The 10,589-nt window shown below is 41.3% G+C and overlaps 1 long non-coding RNA gene across 1 annotated transcript; it reads left to right on the top strand.

Annotated features, from left to right (window-relative positions):
* Positions 1–253: 253 nt before the first annotated feature.
* LOC127491336 (uncharacterized) lies at positions 254–9,252 on the top strand. Its single transcript, XR_007919974.2, has 3 exons — positions 254–387; positions 3,787–3,939; positions 6,859–9,252. It is a non-coding gene; the product is annotated as an uncharacterized lncRNA (long non-coding RNA).
* The last annotated feature ends 1,337 nt before the right edge of the window (positions 9,253–10,589 follow it).

Raw genomic sequence — 10,589 nt, 5'->3', positions numbered from 1 at the left:
TCAAAATGGTTATGCACCAAATAAGCTTATCTTTAAATTCCATTTTCCCATAAACGGTTCAAAGTACCCTTATATGTATATATAAAACATATAACATATGTTTTAAGTCAAAATTCAACTAAGAGCATGGAGTACATGATAACCCACAGTTGCTCATTATGTAGTGTGTTCCTGTAATTCATTCATTAAGGAATCCAGACTGTTGGTCTTGTGAAATTTTCCACATGTGAGTCTGAGTCATTGCAACCTCATGGTTTTATGCAGCATGTTCCTTTGTCCTCTAAGATCTAGAGACTTAAAGAAATTTAGGGCCATCTTTTCAGCAGGAACACCCCAAAGTGGCATCAGGCGCCTCCCGCTGATGGTAAGGAACATGAGTGGATTCAGGTGAGGTCACCTTGATTTTTCCAATAAACTTTTCTGTCGCTTTTTAGGTAGCATCACATGCTTGCCAAACATGAACTAGAACCTATATTGCTTATGAAGGGTCCAGAAACTTAATTTTTAAATTATTCTGTATTAATAATTAGAATTTTTTAAAGATTTATTTATTTGAAAGTCAGAGTTACACAGAGAGAGGAGAAGCAGAGAGAGAGAAAGAGAGAGAGGTCTTCCATCCGATAGTTCACTCCCCAATTGGCCACAACGGCCGGAACGGCACTGATCCGAAGCCAGGAACCGGGAGCTTCTTCCAGGTCTCCCACGCGGATGCAGGGGCCCAAGGACTTGGGTCATCTTCTACTGCTTTCCCAGGCCACAGCAGAGAGCTGGATCGGAAGTGGAGCAGCCGGATCTCGAACTGGTGCCCATATGGGATGCCGGCGCTTTAGGCCAGGGCGTTAACTTGCTGTGCCACAGTGCCAGGCCCAATAATTAGAATTTTTAATAAGTATGTATATTTATCTCATCAGCTATTTGATTTCTTTGAGGAAATCAAAAAGATATGTAATAAATTTTCATCTTCTTTCCCTTTATTACATTCCAGAATATTATTTCTCGGGCATCTTCCCAAAGTAACAACTGGGTTTTGTTATTATTATCTTAAACTTTCAAATTCAACATTATACGTGTTTTCATTCACTGCAGTTTCCTGCTAATTGTCCCATCTTTGAGAGCATGTCAACTGCTGATACAAAATGTTCCACACCTAGAAACAGCCGTGTATTCTACTGTCATTGTTCAAGGGGGAAATGGCATTTGGATAAAAAATATGGCTGCTAGGGGCTCACTGCTTCTGATATAGGAAATTATATCAAACCTTCTTCCATGGCTATAGCAAGCAATGTGTTTTTATTTTTGTTGTTTTCAGAGAAAACAATACATAACTTCATTGTGGTATTTCTAATTTAAATTTAGAATTGTAGATTTTAACTCCTTTAATATTTACTTATTTTTTACAATAAAATTTTGGTTAATATCATCCCTCCTTTCCTTTATTCTACCGCATGCTATGACTCTACAAGTATTCATGCGTATATACAATAATTCTAGAGGAGCCTTAAATATTATTCAAAACCATTTAAAGTTTCTTATCTTTGCTTTTATCCTGAAAATATATTCTAATAGTCAAAGTGCTATGTTTTAAATTCACTTGAAGTATATACTTTCTGGACTGTCAAGAAATTTACTCTGCTAGTTAAATTTATCTGTTTCACTTTGCTTTTGACTTTCAGGGATTAAGTTACTGGGAAACAGTTTAATCCCTTCAGATTTGCTTTTAAGCTTTGTTAGGTGGGACCACAGCACTTAGTATAAAGCTAATTTTATCCTACCACTGAGGTCAAACTTCTAAATTAGATGTTCATGAAATTATGTTATACAATGGTACTTCAAACAATTGCTGGAAAAGTGGAATTAAAAGATGAGTTTATGTTTGTGTGAACAAATTTTGAAAGCTAGGTACAGCCTTTTTCTAATACACATTTCCCATGGCCTTTTGGATATGCATGGATTTCGAATTTTTTCCACCAAAATAAATACCTTTTAATTCAATTTTCCACAAACGTTTTGAACTCCCCTTGTACACTGCTAAATTATCAACTACAGTTGGTGTACCATCTTTTGTGACTGCATTTTTTCATTTTATCACCACTTTCAATTCCATCAATAGTTTTCTTATCAATAACATTTTAATTTTTATCAACATTCTTCAAATCTTGTCAACCTTGTCTCTATCAAATAGATAACAGCTGATGAATAATACTGTAGTATAAAATTTTAATTTTTCTTATTCTGAGTGATACTGAAAATCTTTATATTAAAATTCCATTTGCATTGGTTTTCTGGAAAACTCTCTGTGCATAGCTCCAAGCCATTTTTACAGAGAGAGAAGGAGAATGATTTTTTTAACAGCACAGAAAGTATTTGACTCCAGTGAATTTAAAACACAGCAATTTGACTAGTGGACTATATTTTCAGGGTAAAAACAAAAATGTGTGAGAGAGAGAGAGAGCGAGAGCAGCACAAATCTTCCAAAGGCTGATTCACTCCCCAAATGACGTTGTCGCCAGGGCCGGAGCAGCCTGAAGCCAGGGTCCCAGCGCTCAGCCGGGTCTCTTCTGTGGGCGCCAGGAGCCCCAGCACCTGAGGAGGCTCCATCTGCTGCCTCCCCGGATGCTTTGGCAGGTGTTGGGTCAGAAGCAGCGTAGCTGGACCTTGCACTGGCACTCCAATACGGGATGTGGGCAGCCCAACCCCACGCCTAACCTGCTGTGCCACGACACCCACTTCCCTTCTAGATTTTTTGACTCATATTTAAGAAAAGTTCTTTTCAGTTCTCAGTTACAGAAGAACTTATCCGTGTTTTCTTTGAATATTAGTATGCTTTCATTTTGTCCTTTTCCATGCCAGTAAGCAATTATCTTAACACCATTTTTAGAAAAGAATTAATCTGTTCTCCCCTGCTTTGACACAGTTTTTGTCAGACACGAAATTTCCCTAATGGTGAGTAACCTCTGCAATATTATTTTATGAGTCTGTAACATCAAAATGGAACTTAGAATTTTAAAAAGAAGCATTAAAATATTTGTGTAATCAATCATCATCACTCTAGTGATATTGCTATAGTTGAGCTTAGAGTTGATAATATTGATGAATACTGGTTTCTAAAAAATTTCATATGCTATAATGAAAGCATTTCAGAAATATTAAGCTGATAACCAAATGTGAAGTGATGTCAATCGATACCATGGTTACAAAACAGGCTGGTGTGATGGTAGATGTCTTTGTAGAAACAAGCACTTAACTTAGAATACTATCAATATATAATTCTTCAGTCTGAAACGAATCTTTAGAAAATTCTGGTGTATAAAAGTGCTGCTTTTGAAATTTAGCTTGAAACCGAATTCTTTCACTTTTTAGGGAAAGCTCATTATTGGATCCAATTTGCTTATCTTCAGTAGATAGCTTAAGCCAGGAGACTCGTGTAAGAGCCTGGATTTGAGAAGCACATTCTCAGATCTCCGCTAGGCTGCTGTCTCCCTGGGGGTGTAATCTGCTTGCCATGTGACTGCTGCCTCCCTTCTTCTTGAGACTCTCCTAAGGCAAAGTCATCCGCAAAGGGAAGAGGTCTGTCCTTGCATATGCAAGCCCAGAGTGAGATCACATTGTCACACATCAGCTTAAAGCTTTAGAAAATACTTATTTATTTATTTACGATTGCATCGGAAGAAATAGACATTCTTAATTTGATTCTGGGAGCAAAAATGTCTACAGGCTTCCTGGAGGAAATTGTGGTCAGACCTACATTTGCCAGTGTTCTCATTCCTGCTCATTCTCACCCCTCAGTGCAAGGCTCTTCCCTCCTGACCCCAGGAGGTCTGTGGCTGCCATTCACTTCACAAGCAAAGCACCCTGGCTGACTCCTGTTAAAGCAGCAGTCTCACTTTCTTGAACCACACTCCTTCGGTGCCTTGGCCCCGGTTCCTCGTCTACGGAAAGGTAGGCCTCTTTATCTCATGCTCCACTTGTAGCGGCTGGTGCAGTTGAGACATGTAATAACCTGGTTTTTTACTTGTGGGTTTTTTTGGGGGGGGGGACATATAGGCCAAATTTCCAAAAGCCACATTATTGATAAGTGGCTATTTCATTATTTGGGCGTGTCTTCTGGCGTTTGCAACACGTAAGCAATTAACTTCATTTCTGTTACCGCTTGCCTCTTTTTCTCTAAGGCAGGGAATATTAGGGCATTTTATACCCACTCCACCAAGAAAAACGCTACTTAGAGATCAAGACGTGTTTGTTGTATAATAAACCTGAGTGATATCCTAATCAGAATTTGCTGTGGTGAGATCTGTTATCCAGATACCACAATTAACGTACTATGAATATTTCAGAATAGTCACCGACAATGCAAATTGCACAATGAATAATTACACAGCACAGATATAATCAATCTTTGCATGATTGAAGGCCTGACAGACGCTTGAAGGGCAAAGCAAGGGATGGATGCCCGGGATGACAGGCGTAAGTCAAAAACCTGTAAACCGATTTAAAAATGTTGCACAATTAATAATAACGATAATGACAATGAACCACCGGAACTTAGGAAAGGGCTGGAGCTCAGGCAGTGCCTGCCTTTTCTTTTTTCTCTTTTTATTTTTATTTATTTATTTTTTGACAGGCAGAGTGGACAGTGAGAGAGAGAGAGACAGAGAGAAAGGTCTTCCTTTGCCATTGGTTTACCCTCCAATGGCTGCTGCGGCCAGCACATTGCGGCTGGCGCACCACACTGATCCGATGGCAGGAGCCAGGTACTTCTCCTGGTCTCCCATGGGGTGCAGGGCCCAAGCACTTGGGCCATCCTCCACTGCACTCCCGGGCCACAGCAGAGAGCTGGCCTGGAAGAGGGGCAACCGGGACAGAATCCGGCACCCCGACCGGGACTAGAACCTGGGGTGCTGGCGCCGCAAGGCGGAGGATTAGCCTATTGAGCCGCGACGCCAGCCAGTACCTGCCTTTTCAAAATATACTGAGGTATATTCATTGATTACTGTGAAATGCCAGATACGATTATCGGGGTTGATGCCATTTTAGTCTATAGCGCTTCTCTAAGAAGATTTCTGAAGCACGTGTTGACAGCTTCGCTTCCTGCTACATCTGTACATTTTCCGGGCTCACTGGGCTTCTTCTGGATGAAATCCTCCCGGCAGCGCTGGTGGCTTTGTTTCAGAGTCAGGGTTTAGAAGGAACAGCTGTTCATTTAGCTTTTGAGGGCCCGGGTTCCATCCCTCGCAACTGCCTCCCTGTAGGATGTGGTTCAAGTCTGTTAATAGATTGTGTTTAAGGCCTATTGGGTTAGTCACTAAAATGAAAATGAGAGTGTCTCCTAACAACTTTCGGGAGTTTTTACAAGTAACTCAAGCAATAAAACATGAGAAAGCACTTGCGGCCACCCATGTAGCCTGGAGCCCATGGATGGTGGCATGATGGTTAGTCACCAGCACAACTTTCCCAGTCAGGCTACTGTAACCCAGAGTGGAGGATTTAGGCAAGAGATGGGTACAGGAACAGGGCACAGAAATTGAAGCTCTGACTTTCACACGCTTCTTTTCCAGAGGCTGTTTCAGGAACATAACACCCAGAGACAGCCAGGTCACCGGGCAACCAAAGAAAACTGCATGAAACCAGTCTGAGTCAGTTTTAAATGTATAATGTGTGCAGATGTGTGTTGCTTGAGCAAAAAGGACCCTACTGCTCACCCTTTTCTGCATCCTGAACACTCCCATAACTTGAGCTCTAAAAATCCTAGCGAAGCACGGCTCCGGCAGGCAGCTTCCTGGAGGAGCCACATGGTGCCACCATCTCATTGAGACATCACAAGTCAATGGAGCTTCCCTTCGGGCAACTCTCGCCCAAGGCTGATCATTTGGTGATACTCCAAGTGGATGGGCCACTTGTGTCCACTGATAATACCAGTAGCACCGTCAGTTTTTCTCCCCGTTTCATTTTTCCTTAAAATATGCAATGTATTGAAAAAGCTAATGGGTCAGGAAAACAATTCCAAGCCCTCCTCTCTTCCAATGCTAACACCCGGAAGAAACTGCCAGTAGCAATCTGATGTGTCTACTCTGTGATGTTCTCCAGGGAGGGTACAAGTTGTCTATATATGCTACATCCATGTGTGTGTGTGTGTGTGTGTGTGTGTGTCTGTGCTCGCATGGGCACCCATGCTTGTGTTTGCAAGAGGAAAATCATGAGATACTGGTTTCATGGTGGACATTAATGCAAAATTGTATGTGACAATTTAAATAAGCCATGCAATCCTTGGCTGATATATCACAGAAATGCTTCCCCCCACCCCAGTCTTGCCTGTCTTCACCCTTTACGTTCTGTTTTTGGAACTGTTGACTCCAAAATGGAATGCAGAAGGCATGGGTTTGCATTTTGTTAACTGGAAGCAAAGGGGCTCAAGATAAATTTGAAGAAAAAGTTTTTTCTCCAAATTCTTGTGAGGATTTGTTAATTTTTTTGTTTGTTTTGTTTTGTTTTGTTTTAGATAGTAGCCACTCTTAAAAAGGGGGATGATAGCTCTTTGCGATTTTTTGACTTGCATTTTTCTGAAGGCTAGTGATGCCGCGCATCTTTCCACCCACCTGTTGGCCATTTGTGTTCATTCTTTTGAGAAAAGCCTATATCATTTGCTGATGAAACAAAAAGGATTTATTTATTTGAAAGGCAGAGTGACAGAGAGAGATGGAGAGACAGAGACTGAGAGATGTTTTATCCCATCTACTAGTCCACTTCCCAAAGTTCACAACAGCCAGTTGTCGGCCATGTCGAAGTCAAGGGCCTGGAACTCTGAGTTTCTCACATGGGTGGCAGGAACCCAAATATTAAGACTCCATCTTCTGCCTCCAGGTGCATCAGCGAGAAGTTGGATCAGAAACGTGGAGCAGCTGAGGATCCAGAGTGGCCTACTGATGTGGGATGTGGATATCCCACAGAGGTGTTTAACACACTCTGGCACAATACCTGACCCTATTTTTAATCTAGATATTTTTTGCTAAGATTTTATTTTTAGCTTTTCATATATTCTAGTATGAACCCTTTGTTAAATGAATAGTTTGCACATATTTCTTGCCATTCTGTAGGTTGATGGTTTCCTTTGCTGTACAGTTTGGCTCCTTTACAATTCTGGTGGGAATGTAAATTATACAGCCATTGTGGAGGACACTAGGGGTTCCTCAAAAGTCGAAATGTAGAATGCCCATGATCCAGCTTCTGGGTATATGTTCATTTCCAAAGGAAACGAAGTCAGCATGTCGAAGAGCTATCTGCCCTTTCACGGTGATCACAGCACAACTCGCCACAGTCAGCATATGGAACCCGCCTGGGTGTCCACTAACAGGTGACTGCATACAGAAGGTGTGGCTGATTTGCACCGTGGAATAGCATTCAGCCCTGAAAAGGAATGAACTTCTATCCTCCGAGGCAAAATGAATGCAACTGGAGGACAGTAAGTTAAATTAGCAAGACACAGAGGGACAGTACTGAATGCTCTCTCACTTGTGGACGTTAAAGGTGTTGATCCCAAGGTAGAAGGGAATAGAAGAGTTCATTCCTGCACACTAGAAGGGTAGCAGAGACGGGGGGTAAATATAAGTTGAATAACGGGTACCCCAACAACGTCAGACACAGGGAGTAAGTTCTCGTGTTCCACACAGAGTGAGGTGACTACAGTTCCAAATAATCTATATACTTCACGAAAAACTAAAGGAGAGGGGCTTGAAGGCTCAAATCCTTTCAGAAAAGGAGACAGAAATGCCAGTGAACTTATTTGATCAGTACACACTACGAAATACACACTGTGCCAAATATGCATACAATTGTTACATGTCAATAAAAAGAAAAAAAAAGCAGAAAATGTCCGCTCTTCACAGTTTTTGGAGGCACATAGTAACTGTTGCAGATTTCGCTCATTAGCTGTATTTTAAGTCGGCAAACTGGGGAAAAAACCAGCTGAAGTCATCCATAGCATTCCAATCTGACTGAAGTGAAAACAATAAACTGATGACAACATTGAGGAGCCAGATATTCCCACCAGTTAAATCTGCTCCATATATACAGTCTGTAAGATGGTATTTCTGTTTTTTCAAAATGTGCAACAGCAAATTTGTTCACTGGTACCCATGCCCATCTTCTTTTGTTTTTTGGCAAATGGTACAAATTTCTCTCTGGAAGTCATTTATTCCCAGGAATTTTCCTATTAAACATTCAAATAACAAGAACAGCTGGTCACAACTACAGGGAGACTTTAGGGAGAAAGTAGCAACCTGCGAAGATGAATGGCGTTTATAAGCTGAACTAGCTGCAATGGTGATTTTAATTTCGTAGTAGGTGAGGAACATTTGTATTTGGGAGACACATTCATTTATATGTTTTTCTATTATCACACAGATTCAAGGGTAATTCTAGGCCTTATTTTGGAAAGTAATGAACATTCTTATTCAGAAAATAGGGAAGAATAATGCCATCTATAACAAAATTGCTCATTTTTTCAAAAAGCGAAAACAACTCATACTCAGTTACAAATTCTAACTGTTTAATGAACGTCACTGCTGCACATTACACATACAAGAGGACCTGAACGTCAGTGGAAAACAGGATTAAAATATAAGGGTTTTTTCTTGGTGGGGGGACACACTTTGAAATCCACACATGTTTTCTGCAATAGGTATTTTCCATGAACTTTCTGAAGATCCCTTATGTGCATGGATTTCAAGATGTTTCTGTACCACAGTAAATTATCTTTTATTTCCATTACTCCAGGAACTTACTGAAGAACCTGTTTAGGTGACTGGAATCATGGCTTATCACCTTAAAATGACTCAAATATAGATTGGAGGATACCCGGAGCACCATGATATTTTTCTTTTTCAATCAAATTTCACATATGAGAGAATTAAACACTAACATATTTCCATCCTTCTACATACACACAAGTGTAGAACCACGAGGCTGAATTTTTAACATGCAAATTGCAGCTGTTTCCACTCAATTTAGGGTAGCACTACCACTCACTGATTTTTTAACTACTGTTCATTTGAGAGACAGCCAGGGGTCTCCTATACCTTGGTTCACTATCCAGATGCCTACAATGGCTGGGGTGGGGCCAAATCCAGGATCTAGAAATTCAACCCAGGTCTCCCACTCTGATGGCAGGAACCCAATCACTTCCTCCATCACAACTGCCTCTTAGAGTCTGTATCAGCAGGGAGCTGGAATTAGAGCCAGAGGCAGGTGCTGATCCAAGGCACTAAAATACTGCAGACTTGTAGTTATTCTTTTTAAATTTCATGTTTAATCTATTTTAATGGCAGGAGAGAGGGAGAGGGAGGGAGAGAGGGAGGGAGGGAGAGACAGAGAGACGAGAAAGGTATTTCATCACTGAGTCACTCCCCCAATGCAACCAGGGCTGGAACAGGCTAAAGCAGGTAGGCCAGTTCATCTGCAAGGCCCCACGCCTGTCCCTTTCGTAATAAATTTTGTTACTGTGACTTACTTTGTTTCAGGGTCACAATAAATGACCAAGGTCTGGGCTATCCTGAGGTTGGAGCACCTAGAAGAAATATGGGCCCATTAATTTTTTTTTTTTTTTTTTGACAGGCAGAGTGGACAGTGAGAGAGAGAGACAGAGAGAAAGGTCTTCCTTTTCTGTTGGTTCACCCCCCAATGTCCACTGCAGCCGGCGCACCACGCTGATCCGAAGGCAGGAGCCAGGTGCTTCTCCTGGTCTCCCATGGGGTGCAGGGCCCAAGCACTTGGGCCATCCTCCACTGCCTTCCCAGGCCACAGCAGAGAGCTGACCTGGAAGAGGAGCAACCAGGACAGAATCCAGCGCCCCGACCGGGACTAGAACCTGGTGTGCCGGCACCGCAAGGTGGAGGATTAACCTATTGAGCCGCAGCGCCCACGGGCCCATTAATTGTAATAAAATAGAGTAGCTTTCTTAGAAGCATTATGAGACTATTAGAAATATTTTAAACTGCTCATTGGCCCAATGAGGCTGGATTATAACTTTGTATGAGATAGGTATCGTTTACTTTAGCTATGACAAGGGCCGCCTGTCCAATGGCTGCGGTTTTGAAAGAGAATATGCCTATTTTATTTAAGATCATTGGTTCTCTGAGAGAACAAATAAAAGTTAATGCACTTGCATTTCCATATGAATGGATTGGCAGTTGAAAGAAACAGACTTATGAGTTTGTCCTTGTTAGTGTGAAGCCACAGTTTCATACGACTGTCTCATAAAACCTGGCAACTATAAAGCTAGTAATTATATGTATCAGTTATTTCAGTAAAATCGATTTTTAAAGCTTCTCTGATGGTATTTGCATGTTCATAGACATTTTAATAGAAATAGGCCACTGTCCTTCAAACTACAGAAACACAATCTTCCATTAACATAATATGAAGACTGCAGTGTGTGCTTGGCTGATTTTATAAAGACAGAGGATATAGAGGGCTCAGTCATAGGAAAGACAAAATAGTAATTGGCAAGATAACGACAGCTGTGTGTTTTCAGGAATTTCATCATCCTCTACAATGTCAGGTATACGCTAACATATGTATGTACTCACACATACACA

Source organism: Oryctolagus cuniculus, chromosome 18 (genome assembly GCF_964237555.1).
Source record: "Oryctolagus cuniculus chromosome 18, mOryCun1.1, whole genome shotgun sequence".
Lineage (NCBI taxonomy): Eukaryota > Metazoa > Chordata > Mammalia > Lagomorpha > Leporidae > Oryctolagus > Oryctolagus cuniculus.
The sequence above is the reverse complement of the archived record's forward strand: the minus strand, read 5'-3'. Positions and strand labels throughout refer to the sequence as shown.